The sequence below is a fragment of the Pongo abelii genome, chromosome 6, assembly GCF_028885655.2.
Source record: "Pongo abelii isolate AG06213 chromosome 6, NHGRI_mPonAbe1-v2.0_pri, whole genome shotgun sequence".
NCBI classification, from domain to species: Eukaryota; Metazoa; Chordata; class Mammalia; order Primates; family Hominidae; genus Pongo; species Pongo abelii.
Genome location: NC_071991.2, coordinates 67,202,059 through 67,211,252, shown reverse-complemented (window position 1 = coordinate 67,211,252; position 9,194 = coordinate 67,202,059). Strand labels below are relative to the sequence as shown.

Genomic DNA, 9,194 nt, shown 5'->3' with positions numbered 1-9,194 from the left:
GCCCCACTCTGCACATCGGGCTAGATATGTTTTAAAAGCTGTACAAATTGATATACATGCTATGACATGATGGATATATAGAGACATGATGGATATATAGAGACATGATGGAAACATTCCTGCCAAAGTCAGGAACAAGGTAAGGATATCTATCAGCTCCACTACTACTAAACTTAGACCAAAGCTACTAGCTGGTGAAATCATACAAGGGAAAATAAGCAGCATTGTAAGAATTTGAAAAGAAAGAACCCAGTGCAGTAGTGCGTACCTGGCAACTGAAGTCCTAGCTACTTGGGAGGCTGAGGTGGGAGGAGGGCTTGAGTCCAGGAGTTTGAGGCCAGCCTGGAAAATGCAGGGAGATCCCATTTCTTAAAAAAATAAAAAAATAAATTAGAAAACAAAGAGTAAAACTGTATGTAATGACATATGATACGTTGGTGTACTGAGAACACAGAAGATAATGCTAAGACTAACACAAGTAAGAAAAAACATTTAATAACATAGCAGATATTAAAATATATAATTAAAGAAACAAATGTTTAAAATAAGAACGGAAAGAAATATTTAGAAATAAATCAACAAAAACTGTGCAAAACCTATGTAAGAAAAACCTTAAAATATTCAAATTCAGAAAGTAGGCCTGAAATAATTGAAAGACATCCCTTCTCTTTGGGAAAGAAAACTCAATATTATAAAGATGTAAATTCTCTTCAAGTTAACATATAAATTAAATGTGATCCCAATAAAGATACTCTGAAGTTGTTGTTGTTATTTGATGAAGATAGATTAATGCTAAGATTCATGTGGAAAAATAAACATGCAAGAATATGAAGGGAAACTCCAAATAAAGAAAAGCTAGGCCAGGCGCAGTGGCTCATGACTATAATCCTAGCAGTTTGGGAGGCCAAGGCGGGCAGATTGCCTGAGCTCAGGAGTTCGAGACCAGCCTGAGCAACAGGGTGAAACCCCATCTCTACTAAAATACAAAAAATTAGCCCACCATGGTGGCATGCGCCTGTAGTCCCAGCTACTCGGGAGACTGAGGCAAGAGAATTGCTTCAACCCAGGAGGTGGAGGTTGCAGTGAGCCAAGATCATGCCACTGTGCTCCAGCCTGGGTGACAGGATGAGACTCCATCTCCAAAAAAAGAAGAAGAAGAAGAAAAAAAAAAAAGCTGGCCAGGCACAGTGGCTCATACCTGTAATCCCAGCACTCTGGGAGGCTGAGGTGGGCGGATCACCTGAGGTCAGGAGTTCGAGACCTGCCTGGCCAACATGGCGAAACCCTGTCTCTACTAAAAAATATAAAAATTAGCTGGGCATGGTGGCACACTCCTGTAATCCCAGCTACTCAGGAGACTGAGGCTGGAGAATCTCTTGAACCCAGGAGGTGGAGGTTGCAGTGAGCTGAGATTGCGCCATTGCACTCCAGCCTGGGTGACAGAGCAAGATTCGGTCTCAAAAAAAAAAAAAAAGCTAATGAATGGGAAGTAGACTTACATGACATAAAACATACTTTAAAGCCTCTATAATTAAAAAAGTAGAGTGTAGATTCAGGAATAGAGAGACCAAGAAAACAGAATACCAGGTCCAGAAATAGATCCAAGCACATAAGAAATTTAGTAAATGATAGATGTGGAAGTTTGTATCACTGCGGGAAAATGATAGTCTTTAATAAAAATTGTATTCAAATATTAGAATTTTGGAGCCAGGTGCAGTGGCTTATGCCCCAGCACTTTGGGAGGCTGAGACAGGAGGATCACTTGAGGCCATGAGTTGAAGACTAGCCTGGGCAAAATAGTGAGACCTCGTCTATACAAACATTAGAAAAATTAGCCGGACCTGGTGGCATGTGCCTGTGGTCCCAGCTACTGGGGAGGATGAGGTGAGAGGATCACTTGGGCCTTTGGAAGTTGAGACTACAGTGAATGGTGATCACGCCACTGTACTCTATCCAGCCTGGGCATCAGAGCAACACTCTGTCTCAAACAAAAAAAAAAAAAAGAATTTTGGAAAAAGACAAAATTAGATCCATACTTCATCTATTCAAAAGACAATTCTCCAAACAAATCAGGTATCCAAATGTAAAATATTAAATCATATAATTACTAGAAGAGAACACAAATGAGTTCATTTGAGACATGAATGTCAGTGCCGCTCCACACATGATCCCGTACCAGACACTGTATATAGGTGATCTCAATGAAAAGTTGCTCAAAACTCAGTGAGGAATATACATTGTCATCATACCCACTCTGTCGATGGAGAAACCTGATGCAGATAAGCTATGAGATAGAAGGCCACATATTTCCCTGGGTGGTCTCTCTCAGCCTGATCATGTAAATTAACAGCTTATATTCATAGGGATATTCAGAGTCTAAAGAAGATTTTAAGAAACAAGGTATCATACCCATTACAGGCAGCCTTGCAGCCTTCTTCAAATTCCTCATGCCGCAGAACCTGCAGTGTAATGACACTAGTTAAGTCCAGGCCTTTTCGGGAAAAGCAAGAGAAGATACTGCTGAAAGGTCGCAGGCTCATTGCAGACGATCTCAAGGCTGGAGCTGTGCTGAAAGGTTTCTTCTCTAGCCATCTATAATACATAAAGAAGCTGCTCATCGATAAGCTGAAGGGTGTCAGCCTCATTAAGATGAAATTCGAGGACATCAAGGATTGGTCCAACCTAGTAATGCCACGAGAATAATGGGGATTTTTGCCAAACTTGACCATGTTACATGACATATCCAAAGACTCAGCTTTAGCAGTCACTGCCTTTATTATGGATTTGTGACAATCTCTGTGACCCTGGGAACCTGGGGACAATTCTGAGATCTCCAGCTGGGGCAGGCTGCAGCAAAGTGTTACTCACTTTGAAAGGCTGTGTGGATGCTTGGGAGCCCAAAGTGCTACAGGCAGGTATGGGTGCACATTTCCAGGTGCCCATTATCAATAATCTGAAAACAAAACAGTGCCAAATTACCTGCCCCCTGACACCAAGGTCTGTGTGGCTGACAACTGAAGCCTTTATGCTCAGGCTCAGATGTCTAATAAAGCCAGTGACTATGGCTGGGTGTATGATTGGCGATCCCTGAAGTTTCACAAGTATGAAGAAAAGGAAGGTCTAGAAACTGGAGCCAGTAAAGGTTTGCTGCCTGTTATTGAGGTTCAGAGTTATGACTTGGACTGGACAGAGGCACCAGCAGCTGTAGTGGTTGGCGGCAAGACCTACGGCATGAGCCTGGAATCTCTGTAGTTGGCCGAGAGCCCTGCGGACAACAGGCTGCTGATCCCTGTTGCACCTGGAGTGGACAGCCCCGACTTGGCCACGGCTGCACACATCCTGCTTTTTGAAGGGAAAAGACAACTGCGGGTGAGGGCAGAACACTTGAGCGGGGACAGGAGTTACCACTGAGGGGACAGAGAAGTGAGTTCTGCTGAGGACATCTCCAGCTCCCCCTATCCTGGCACATTGTTAGGAGGCTGGCAGAGTCGGAAACTGGCTTCTCAGTTGGTGACTGTGGCCTCCATGTTCAGGAGGCAAGAGGTAAGAATGAGACCATCATATGGTTATAGGAAAAATCAGAATTTCCATAAATTTCTGCTATTCCTCAGAAATAACAGGTCAAAATCCTTCCTGAGAACCCCCATCTCTTCACTGATTTTGAGGTTATATCTTATTTTTTTCCTTGGTGACAGTACAAATAGGGGATCCACATGGCTCTGTATGTGTGTTTTAAAAATTGTCCACTGAGAAGCATTTCGTGCCCAGAAAGCTCCTGAAAGCATCGTCTTGGGCAGGGAGGCATTTGCTCCACCAGCTGGTGGGTGTTTTGCAATCATCGAGCACTGGTTATAGGTCATGGCCAAGTCACTCACATGTGATCATTGGTCAATGGTAAATAAAATAAACTATAAAGTGTAGAACCAGCAGATTACATTGAAAAGTTTTATTTGTGTGATCAAAAAAAATAAATAAAACAGGAATGTAGGGAAATCCTTTCTAACTATGACTCAAAATCTAGAAGCATTAAGAAAAAATATTTTACTTTGCAACTCTTATTGCCAAAGGGATTTTTATCCAGTGGAAGGCTGAGCCTTCACCAAAGCAAGAAAAATCAGCCAGAGGCATCTGGGATGAATCTTGCAGCTACAGGACTAGTACCCAGACCATCTGTGAGATTTGGGCAAAACTGTGCTCATCAAGTGCAGCCTACCTCTACCCTCACAGTGTTGCCCACTTCATTCAACTGGGATTTTCTTCCCTACTAGTATTCCACCAAAATGAGAGCCTCTAGTCTGTTTCTCCAATACCCAGAGGCCCTGCATAGAATTTACTACCATTTTCCCACCAAAGGCCACATCCTATTCCAGAATTCCCCATACTATTAGTCGTTAACTAAGGGCCTGCTTTAAAATAATAGCCCAGAATCAGAATGCCATGAAATTGACTTCCTCTGGTACTTACAGTTCCTTGTACATATTTATACCCTGATATGACATGGACCCCTTGCATTACCTGTCATCTCTAATAATTACTGCGCAATTGGTTCTTCTCGAATAATGACTCCTGTTAGGACCAAGACCAGGACTTCTTTCAACTTTGCATTTTGCACTACTAGCTTAGTTTCCTCAGTGTTTTACCTGCAGCGAAGTCACTCTTCTCAGTGATGCTTTTCCCACACAATCCTGCCTTTCCTTTCCTGTGTCCAGTCCCTATCGCTAGAATTAGCTAGCTTTCTTTAATCACCAAATTGCCTTTCATTATGCTGTGGCAGACATTATAGCGCTCACTTATATCAGTTCTTTCTTTCTGGAAACGTGTTGCATAAAACTTCCCTGTCCACCTTTTAGTTAGGTGATATTGTCTTAGGTCAAGTTTCCCAGATCCAATCTGTAAGACAAGAATGTATATGCAAATGATATATTAAGGAAATATTCTCAAGGAAGACTGTAAGGAAGTGATAGAAGCAAGACAAAGAATGAAATAAAGCCAAGCAAGGCAAAAGTCCCACACATGGTAGGCTTTAGGAAGATCCTACAAGAGAATTTTGGAGGGCAAACAATTTCTCAGAGTTGTCCCAACCTGAAGCAAGGGAGCTGAGCTAATATTCCTGTACAAAACAGTCTCTAATCAACAGCCACAGCCAGGCGCGGTGGCTCACGCCTATAATCCCAGCACTTTGGAAGGCTGAGGCAGTCAAATCGCTTGAGCCCAAAAGTTCGAGACAAGCTTGGGCAACATAGTGAGAGTCCATCTCTACAAAAAATTAGCCAAGAATAATGGTTCTCACCTGTAGTCCCAGCTCCTTGGGAAGCTGAAATGGGAGGCTGAAATCACTTGAGCCTGGGAGGTCGAAGCTGCAGTGAGCTGTGAACACACCACTGCACTCAGCCTGGGCGACAGAGTAAGACCTTGTCTCAAAAAAAAAAAAAAAAAAAAAATCAACAGCGACTTGAAAATATGCACCAGGCATTTCTGGCTGTTGATGCAAAGGGGCTCCAGTAACCCAAATGGAAGCCATTGAAGAAGAGTCACAGGTGCTGGCCATTGAACACATGCCAATCAAGGATTTAAGCCAAGGACAGACATTATCTGTTTCAGGTCTCAAGTGAGTAGTTCTCTGGCCAATGATTTTTGAATGGAAATTATTGTCACAGTGAATTTCATTTTCAGTGTGCACTCCTCCAGCAATTTTTTCTCCTTCCTTGTCAATCTAGAAGTCTATCTGCTTTAGAAAATGCAGCACCATAAGGTGGTAGAGTCTGGTCAGATTTCATCTTTGAGTTATGGAGGCAGAGCCTTCTTCTGACCTATGTTAGACATTTCTATTAAGTGAGAAATAAACTTAGTATGTGTTTGTTATTATAGCACATCCTCTCCTATCCTGACTAATACATATCCCATATATGCATTTTTCATTCAAAAAGATTTGCTGAGCAAATATCATGTGCTAGATATTATGCTAGAGAATATAAAGACAAAAAAGAAATGTTCCTTTTCCTCAGAAAGCCCCTTATCATAATAGAGTCTAGTTAGTGCCATGATAGAGATATGCGGTAGGACCCAGAATGCTTTGTGAACAATGAGTAGGAGACTCTAAATGAGACAGCAAGGCCAGGCAAGGCTCCTTAGAGGTTCCATATGAGTCACATTATAAAGCATGAGTTAAAATTAGCTAGAAAAATAAAGAGGCTGGGAAAGGAAGGTCAACAGAAGCAGCCAGAACATGAGATGCAAAGTTCTGATTTGTGAGGGACAGGATACACTGATGACTCACTAATATATAACAATATACAAAGTAGTATTTTGATATTTTATTTGTTGTAGCTTGGCCTGTCAGATTGAACCACAGACTAGTTAATTGACAGGAAGTAATTTCAAACGATGAGCTAGTTCATGACCTAAAGCAAATTATTATTTTACTTCTCTGTGTCCTGTTTACCTATTCTGAAAGATGAAAGCACTGACCTGCTTCATAGAGATGTTGTTTAATTACTATTCAAAGTTGCTTTGAAAATATCAAGCCCTTCTCAAACATAAAGTACTAGTACAATTTCCTTGGGAGCTGTGCTAACAGAAGAAAATGTAGGTTTAAATCTTTAGACTGGAATACATCTAAAGAAGAAAATAATTATTGATTCCTTTCCACTAGTATTAGAGAACTTTCTACTGATACGTCTTTAATGATCTCAGGCAAAAAAAAAAAAAAAAAAAAAAAAAAAAAAATGGTAAAGGTATGATTATTCCATGACAAGAACAGGAAAATTTTTAAAGTTACCATCCCTGGGTCGGACGTGGGCTCACGCGTGCTATGCTAGCACTTTGGGAGGTCAGATCGCTTAAGCTCAGGAGTTGGAGACCAACATGGACAAGTAAAACCCCATTTCAACAAAAAATAAAAAAAGATTAGCTGAGTGTGGTGGCTCATGCCTTTAGTTCAGGCTACTTGGGGGACTGACGTGTGAGGATCACTTGAGCCCAGGAGATCGAGGCTGCAGTGAGCCGAGATTCTGCCACTGCACTCCAGCCTGGGTGACAAAGTGACACCCTGTCTCAAGAAAGAGAAAGAAGTTACCATCACTGGAAGGGGCTTCCAGGGAACAAGTACTCAGATGACCCATTTTAACCTTTTAAATTTAAATGCAGATGATGATGATAACTAACATCTAATGAGCAAATAATATGTTCTAGAATGGTTCTATGTGTTTTTCCATGTATAATCTTTGGAAATTATCTAGGCAACTTTATCCCTAGATAGTAAAAAACCTAGATAGGTTTATTATTATCTCTGTCTTATAGATAAGGAAATGCAGGCACAGAGAGTTTAGCAATGTGCCCAGGGCCACTCATTAACCCTGATGGCTCATGGGTCTTGTGATATTCCTGAGTACTTGTGTGGCTCTGAGAATCTCTGTTTCTCTGTGTCTTTTTAAAACATCCACAATTTTCCTTTAGGGCTCATGGGAAGAACAGTACCTTTAAGGTATTTCTATACTCGTGGTAAAATTTCTGCTTATGTGACCAGATTAATAAAAGTGGTTATCTTAGAAGGCAAACTATATAGAAAAGTTCATCTGAATTCAGCTTTTCCCTAACCACTTTTATTGACAGTACTCATTTGACCCGTCTGTTTCCCAATTTAGCTTCCCTCAAGATTGTGGGAAATTTCTGATTTTTCTCAGGAACAATTGTGGATATGTCTTTTTTGTGCACCACTATTTCTGAAAGTTCTGCCCACATTTAATGCCACTTCCTTATTAGGAATTATAATTATTAATGCCACTGTCTTACTATTGTCTCTAATTTGTCTCTAGAATTGAGACAAGACTAGAAACCCTGCCATAGTTTCATTTTACTGACCAGACCAGTCCCCACCTTTCTTCTTTGCCCATGCTGGTATATGACATTGAGCAATAATGCACACTAAAATAATCCCCCATATTTTCTGGTTTTTAAACACCAATAATATGCACCTTCCTGTAGCATATTTTTAGCGTTCTCAAATGTATTGGAGTATGGAAGTCATCTGTGATCTACATACTGAACAAACAATATTAGTATTGCTTAATGTTTCCCTTCATAGGCTTGTTTCTGAGGCCCCATTCAGACTACAGCATTAAAGAAAAGCTAATGTCAATCAAAATTCCAGTGAATTATAACTAGCAGTGTGTGAGCAGTATAATCGATTAGATCAATCTGAAAAGATACAATTATGAAAGCAGAATTGTGTCTGCTTCTCTAGTGGGCATGTCTATTTTTATTTGCATGGAATATTAGTCAGACATTTAATAATTAAATATAGATTCATTTATAAAACAGTAATGCAAACCATAGCTAATATTTATTGACCACTTACTATGTGCCCAGCACCGTGCTAAGCATTCAGTTTGCATGATTATCATCTAACACCTCCCAAACTCTATGACCTATATCATATATATATACATATATAAAGACTCCATATGCTAGTTGATACGCTGATTGATAGATGGCAGAACGTATTCCCATTATATAGACTGAACAGATGTTTCATTGATATGGTTTTATGAGGGCTATGAAAATTTATCTAGTCGCCCTACATTAACATGCAGTTTTCGCACTTATCACCTATTTCATATAGAAAATATCTTTTGTTCTCTAAGGGTTAAATCATTTATTCCAGCGAGTTCTATCAGGAAAATTAGCCTGACATTTAGCAGTCTTTAGCAAGAGTCAAAATTTACCAGAATGAACCATAAGGAGAGATTAGAGGAGGAAAGGATTGTGCCTGGGGCTTAGGATCTTTATCAGTTCAAACAACAGCCAACCAAAAGACAGTATTAGGTTGGAAGAGGCATAATTGGGAGTACAAAAGAAGGAAAAAGAAAAAAAGAGTCACAACTTTGGATTAGAATCATAATATTGGCTAAAGGCAGATATAATTTCCATTTCACACAAGGGGAAATTAAGAGATCAATAACCATACAAAGTTACACAGGTGGTAAAGCCTGGAATCAAATTCCAGGAGCCTGGTTCCAAATCCTTTCTACCATTTTTTAAAAATTATTATTATATAAGAGTGCTGCCTGGATCCGTTGTGTTTTTTCATTGCAAAAGTCGAAGGTAAGTTGACTTCCTAAACCCTTCTTTAATCAGCCTAAATCTATGTTTTCTCATGTCTTTTGAGATTCATGGCTAGCGTTGGGTAGAAGTAG

At 40.2% G+C, this 9,194-nt stretch overlaps 1 pseudogene; it reads left to right on the top strand.

The window, feature by feature from the left end:
* The first annotated feature begins 104 nt into the window (after positions 1-104).
* On the top strand, positions 105-3,411 carry LOC100432632 (rRNA methyltransferase 3, mitochondrial-like; annotated as a pseudogene).
* Positions 3,412-9,194: the final 5,783 nt, after the last annotated feature.